Source organism: Podarcis erhardii, assembly GCF_964252035.2.
Source record: "Podarcis erhardii genome assembly, chromosome: 5".
Classification (NCBI taxonomy): domain Eukaryota; kingdom Metazoa; phylum Chordata; class Lepidosauria; order Squamata; family Lacertidae; genus Podarcis; species Podarcis erhardii.
In genome coordinates, this window is record NC_138509.1 from 29,921,921 (window position 1) to 29,928,180 (window position 6,260).

General features: G+C 43.1%; 1 long non-coding RNA gene across 1 annotated transcript; it reads left to right on the top strand.

The window, feature by feature from the left end:
• Nucleotides 1–6,060, top strand: LOC309341989. Its single transcript, XR_014156638.1, has 3 exons — nucleotides 1–133; nucleotides 560–635; nucleotides 5,759–6,060. It is a non-coding gene; the product is annotated as an uncharacterized lncRNA (long non-coding RNA).
• Nucleotides 6,061–6,260: the final 200 nt, after the last annotated feature.

Sequence of the window (6,260 nt, forward strand, 5' to 3'; positions counted from 1 at the left end):
TGAAGGCAGTAATGGCTTTGAATGGAATCTTCTTGGCTGATCACTCAGCCCTTCAGCCTCACCAGCTCCTTCCTTCCTTTTATCTGCCACTGGCCTGCCATGTGTTGATGGACAAGTCACTTTGCCCCTGTGAGTCTCCTTTACTAGGGTTAGGGAGCAATTTCAGCTCAGCCAGAGGGCTGCATTCTCTTCTATGAAACCTTATGAGGGCTACATGGGGCCTGAGCAATGACAGTAAACTTTATGTTTGTACAGCCCGGACAATGAGGTCCAGCTCTGAGGGCCTTCTGATTGTTCCCTCACTGTAAGAAGTGAAGTTACAGAGAACCAGGCAGAGGGCCTATATGAGTTTTAGAAGACATCTGAAGTCAGCCCTTTAATGCTTGATGTCTTACTGTGTTTTTATAATTTTTTGGAAGCCGCCCAGAGTGGCTGGGTCAACCCAGCCAGATGGGTAGGATACAAATAAAAAGTATTATTATTATTATTATTATTATTATTATTATTATTATTAAGCTAGTTTACCTAAACACAAACCTCTATCTTCCATCTAGATAAGCAAGAGACATTATCAGAGTTCAAGGACATATTCTGGTCAGACAAAAACATTTGGACTGTGAAACACGACCAGTGAGGTGAGTCACCTGAGGAGAAATGTAAGGGCCAAAGAGAGAGAGGCTTGGAGGGCCACATTTGGACCCCAGGCCTGAGTTTCTCTATCCGTGCTCTGTACACATACACTAAAAATACCAGCACCTGGCACTGAATACTGAGACCATGTTGCAATAGGGGGACGCTGCGAGAAAGTGTGTGCTTTTGTGAACACCTCACAGGGAGATCCCAAAGCCAGGAGAGTAATTGAGACAAGCCATTTGAGAGCTTTAAGCTAATGGACTAAATTCCAACATTATTCTGAAAGTGCCAGGAATGGGCTAAGCTTGAAAGAATGCTGGCAAATACTTGACATTTTCGCAGCACCCAAACTGCCTGCCCTTACAGGGCGCCATGGAAGCAGGAAAGACTTAAAATGGAATTGGCATTGCTGAGAGCTATCCACTTGCCTCAGCAAGGAGGAATGCTAACCCATTTCAGTTCAGGGAATAAGAGATTTGGTGGGAATGGTAGGAAGGAGGGGCAGCAACAAGGGGAGGGGGATAATGCAAAAACTTTTGTAGAGCAATTTAGAACTTAAGCGGGTGGCCCAAACACAAGCCCTGCAGCTGACGTCAGGGGCTACAACCCCGACTTAATAATAAATAGGTTTGCCTTCTCTTTATTACATGGCCGACATTCTTCTCATACAGTGGCTTCTGATAGCTTCAGAACAACCAGCCAGGCAGGGACTCCTGCAGGGGTCAATTGTGCCATGGATACTTAATACTGTTTGACCTTGCATAGAGCCAGTTTACTTGTTTGAGAGCACCGGTGTAGGAATGAAAATCATGGGAAACGAGCAGTGGGTGTCACAAGAGGCGTCTGCCGGGGAAGTCCTGGGAACTCTCTTTTATTGAATATTACAAACATTGCCACAGGTGTGCTTGTGGCTGATTGGTTGATACAAACACAAAGAAACTTAATGCTGATTGGTTAACATACATACAAGGCGGGAATTACATGTGAGGGGTGGGAATTACATGTGAACATTAATCACCGGTAGATTAAAGGCTGGGAAACGAGGTTGGGACTAGACAGGCATGAAACCTGACAGGCATGATTGATCATAACATGAAAGAATACAATAATCAAGTTCTATAAATGTGGTCAGCTATGCATGGAGTACAAGTCACCATGAACTTAAAGTAAACTGAGCGATGAGGGAATGTCTTGGTGTTTGGAACAGACAGTGTGTGCAGAAACAGAGAAAAGACTATAAGCGAGAGTTCCCAGAATGCAAGAGAAGAGAAGCAATGCTTCCCATAGCAAGACTTCCCATAAGGCCACAGTTATGTGTAGAAAGAGAACAATGCAATGCTTCCCTATAATGCAACAATTATGTGCAGAGGGAAAACATATGTGCAGAAGGAAAACTTCCCTTTACACCGGGCCTTTCCAAACATATCTCAGAAGTAGACACAATATATAAATGTAATGAATGTGCTGCTGTAAACATTATAAATTATACAGACTGGAGTCAAGTGTGGGCAAAGGAACTTGACTCTTATCATGCTGCTATAAAATGGCTGCTTCTCTAAGTTCCTGTTTCTTGCTTGGTGTTCCCCAGAACAGCTTCCCTCACTACAACCACACATGGAACACTTTAGTTCCACTTATCTGCTGCTGTCTTCAGAAGGAAGAGGCCCTCTAATGGACATTTTTCATTATCACTCCCCAGATCCTTCATCCTTGTTTTCATGTTCTTTCTTTCCTTCTTTCATGTCTGTCTGTCACTGTGGGCAGGAACTGTGACCATTGGTCCACCTATTTCAGTATCATATACAGTGACTGGCAGCAGCTCTTCAGGGTTTCAAACAGGAGTGTTTCCTCAGCTCCATCTGGAGATACTGGGAACTGAATTTGGGACCCTTTGTATATGGACTATGTGCTCTACCACAGAGCTATGGCTATACCCCTGACAGATTTACACAGAAGGAAGTACTATTGGTTTCAGTGGAACACAACTTCCACTTAATGATTTACCCTTGTCTATGCCTGAAGGAAGGTGCGGCTTTTTTCAGGGCCTCATTCAATAATAATAATAATAATAATAATAATAATAATAATAATAATAATAATAAAAACAACCTTTGGGAAACACATTCATTCTTCACCTCAATTGTTGTGGAGTGGGTTTACGTTTTAAAATATTTCACTCATGAGTAAATGTTAGGTAAATATGCAATTTTGGTAAGAACACCAATATTTCTCTCTCTCTTCCCTACCCCCATTTACATGGATGTTTATTTGGGATGCAACCTGGTGGTCCTAAAGTTTATCATGTAATGATCCCTCTTGCTATCCCTCTGACTGTTTTGAAGAGTTAAACACCATATACTGTAGGACGGTCCTTAAGTGCCTGTAGGAGGAGCTGTCTTTCAGCACTTAGTAACCATGTGTGGAATAATCATCAGGAGCGGAGGAGGGGGAATGTGTAGCCACAGAATTCATTTCCTGGCAGAAATGAGGAAGGCAGCATGAAATGACTGGCAGTATCTAGCTGACTGTGAAGTTACTAAATAGACTGTTGGGCTCCCCGCACTTGGTTGGGAAGCCCCAAGCCATTTAGAGATGGTAAAACAATATCACACTAGTCGTCTTGAGACTTGTCTTAAGATGAAGACTTATGCAATATTCGTAGGCTGTGTGAGTTGGGGAAAGACGGCTGGTTTCAAAAGTGCCCTCTTACCACATTAAATATAAATATACTTTTTGTCCCACTGCAATCTAAAAAAGAAAAGAAAAGAAAAGAAAAAGTCCCTCTACATTTCCAGCACAGTCAGTTTGGAGAGGTAACGCTAGTTTGGAAGGTTACCCATTGGCTAGTATCAATGATGTCACTGACACATCACCCTCAATAGCAGTTTTTTCAACTGTTTTTAAAAATAGTTGTTCAGGTTTTGGCACAAAGGGTGAAAATATAAGAAAAAAGAGCCCCACCTCCCACACAAAGGTGAGCATGAGGGACATGGCAGAGCTGCAACTGATTTAGTATATGTTTGCTAGAACATATGCCTATAGTGTGTTGTGAGAGCAGGATCACATCACAAGTGATGCCGCTTCAATCTTTTGCTTATCTTCAGGATTTATTTGGAGCTAGAGACTAAGCAAAACGTTGAATAACAGGCAAAAAGCATGAATGCCTGAAAGGCATTTGCATTTACATTAAGAACATAGCTTAAAAATCTTGATCTGAAAGTAATGCTAGGTTTTTTGTTTTGTAATAACTTCTTTTTATTGAAATAAAGTTAAAAGCAAGATGTTAAAATCATATCGAAACTCAAATAACATTGGTGGAACCCATCTTAACGTGCCAGGCGCAGGGAAACTCAGGCCTAGGAACCAAATGTAGCCCTCCAGACCTCCCCATCTGGCCCTTGGTGCACTCCCCCAGGCTGCATGCCTCCTGTTTCGCACCCCAAGTCTTTGTAACTGATTAGAATGTATCCCTGAATTCTTGCTTGTCTGGATGGAGAATGGAGAGGCCTGTGCAGAAACTAGCCTACTGCAATTTGTTCCTCTGCCAACTTTTGTCTCTGGATCTGCCCACAATTGCTATATGGCCCTCAGGTGGTTGGCCAAAAGAGAATGTGGCCCTTTGGGATGAAAGAGATTCCCCACCCCTGCAATATGTGATAGGGACTTTTCACTTGCCTAGCAACTACAGTGGTACCTGTACATACGCTTCAGGTTACATACGCTTCAGGTTACAGACTCTGCTAACCCAGAAATAGTGCTTCAGGTTAAGAACTTTGCTTCAGGATGAGAACAGAAATTGTGCTCTGGCGGCGTGGTAGCAGCAGGAGGCCCCATTAGCTAAAGTGGTGCTTCAGGTTAAGAACAGTTTCAGGTTAAGTACGGACCTCCGGAACGAATTAAGTACTTAACCCGAGGTGCCACTGTAATTGAATAAAGCTGGCCAAGTGTGCTCCACAGATAACAATGATTAGCTGTTACACAAAGTGGGGATTCTTTTGACAGCCAAGAGGCTATGGCTGAAATGGAATGAGAGGCAGCTCAATTCACAAAGAACAAATAATAAAAACAATTCCTTGGAATTGATTCTAAGATCTTTTCAAGTATGATCAAATTTGTGTCCTTTAAATTTGCGGCGGCAGTAAGCATGGTTTCAACATCTACCCTGAAGATGACACAGGATATAATTATAAATTGCCCCTCCCTGCTATTGAAGCCCCAGTAGCAATACCAAGGGGCTTCTAAATAACAGATCAGCTTCCGAGCAAAGCCACAGACAGGCATGGAAGGGCGACTACTGTTCTGTGACTCATTCCGAGATTCCATCTGTCCGCCCTGCCTTTGGCAATTTGTTATTCCCATTAAGGAGCGCAGCCTTCCTTTCCCAATGGAGTTAACTGCAAGTCTGAGGTCAGAAGTGTGTTCTTATAATAAGTGGTCTGAAAACTGTAACAGGCAGAATTCAACAGGCTGTATTCAGCCCTTCCTCCCAAAGGAGACTATGGCGGTAGTGTATTGATGCTTATCATTTATGTTGATTTTAATGTTTATTGTATACGTGATTTTGGTTTTATTGCCTTTTATTGTTGTGTTTTAACAGTGTTGTACTCAAGGGATCTTGCGATGAATGGCGGGTTGGAAAAACCATAAACACACATACAGCATCATGCTGCTGAGGTTCTCTGCGCCTATGGAAGGTGACAGGATCAGATTTTTTCTCTGTCTCTAAATCATAGAGGTCACCTGATTGTGTGTGTCCAAAATCAAGGCAAGATAGTGGGTTGTGGAATCAATACTTTTATGAGCCTGTTTTCATCTGTCTGTCATACAGATATAGCAGTGAGTAGAAAGAGGTCTTGATGCTGGGGGCACCTGTAGATAAACATGAATTAGCACAGGGGTAGACCTGGAAAGTAAGTTTTTCAGAGTCCAGGCCTACCCAGGTCTCGCCACCACTCAGTAGATTTGTTCTCTGATGCTAGTTATGTTTCTTTATTTGGAGTATTTACTTACCTGGGAACCTCTATGGTTTTTGCTGAGGACCATCAGCAGTTATATTGTTAGAGGTGAAAAACACACCCTGATTCTCAGACATGGTGACTGTGTGCCTCCTCTTTTACATACCCAGATTCAGCACTTCCCCAGGTTTGGAATGGTTTCCCTCCTTGTCTGTGTGGATAAGCCATTAAAGAGACAGATGATTCCTGCTGGGCAGAAGAAAACCCTGCGGTCACGAGAAACGGTTCTCTGGTTACGTCTAGGCAGGTGGATAGACTGTCTAGCCAAATGTAAACACAGCCCATGTTTTCATTTTCTGCTAACACCTGAGAATGAGTACTCCCACACAACTGAAAACCCCTAGGAGGTCCAGAGGAGCCGGAATCCAAGGCAGCTACTGCCAAAGAAAGTCAAAAGACAGGATAACCGAGGGGGGAAAAGTGGGGGGCAGATATCCTTGCTGTCAATTACTGTTATAGGAGTGTTGGAGCTGAAGAAGCACCTTTCACCCATCCAAAGGACGATCAGCTCCCCTTGACTGTAAACCACCATCTGAGAAAACACTGCCGAAAGGCCTGTTATGAAAAAATAAACCTCATATGCTGCTCCTTGTAACTCCGAACCAAGGCAAA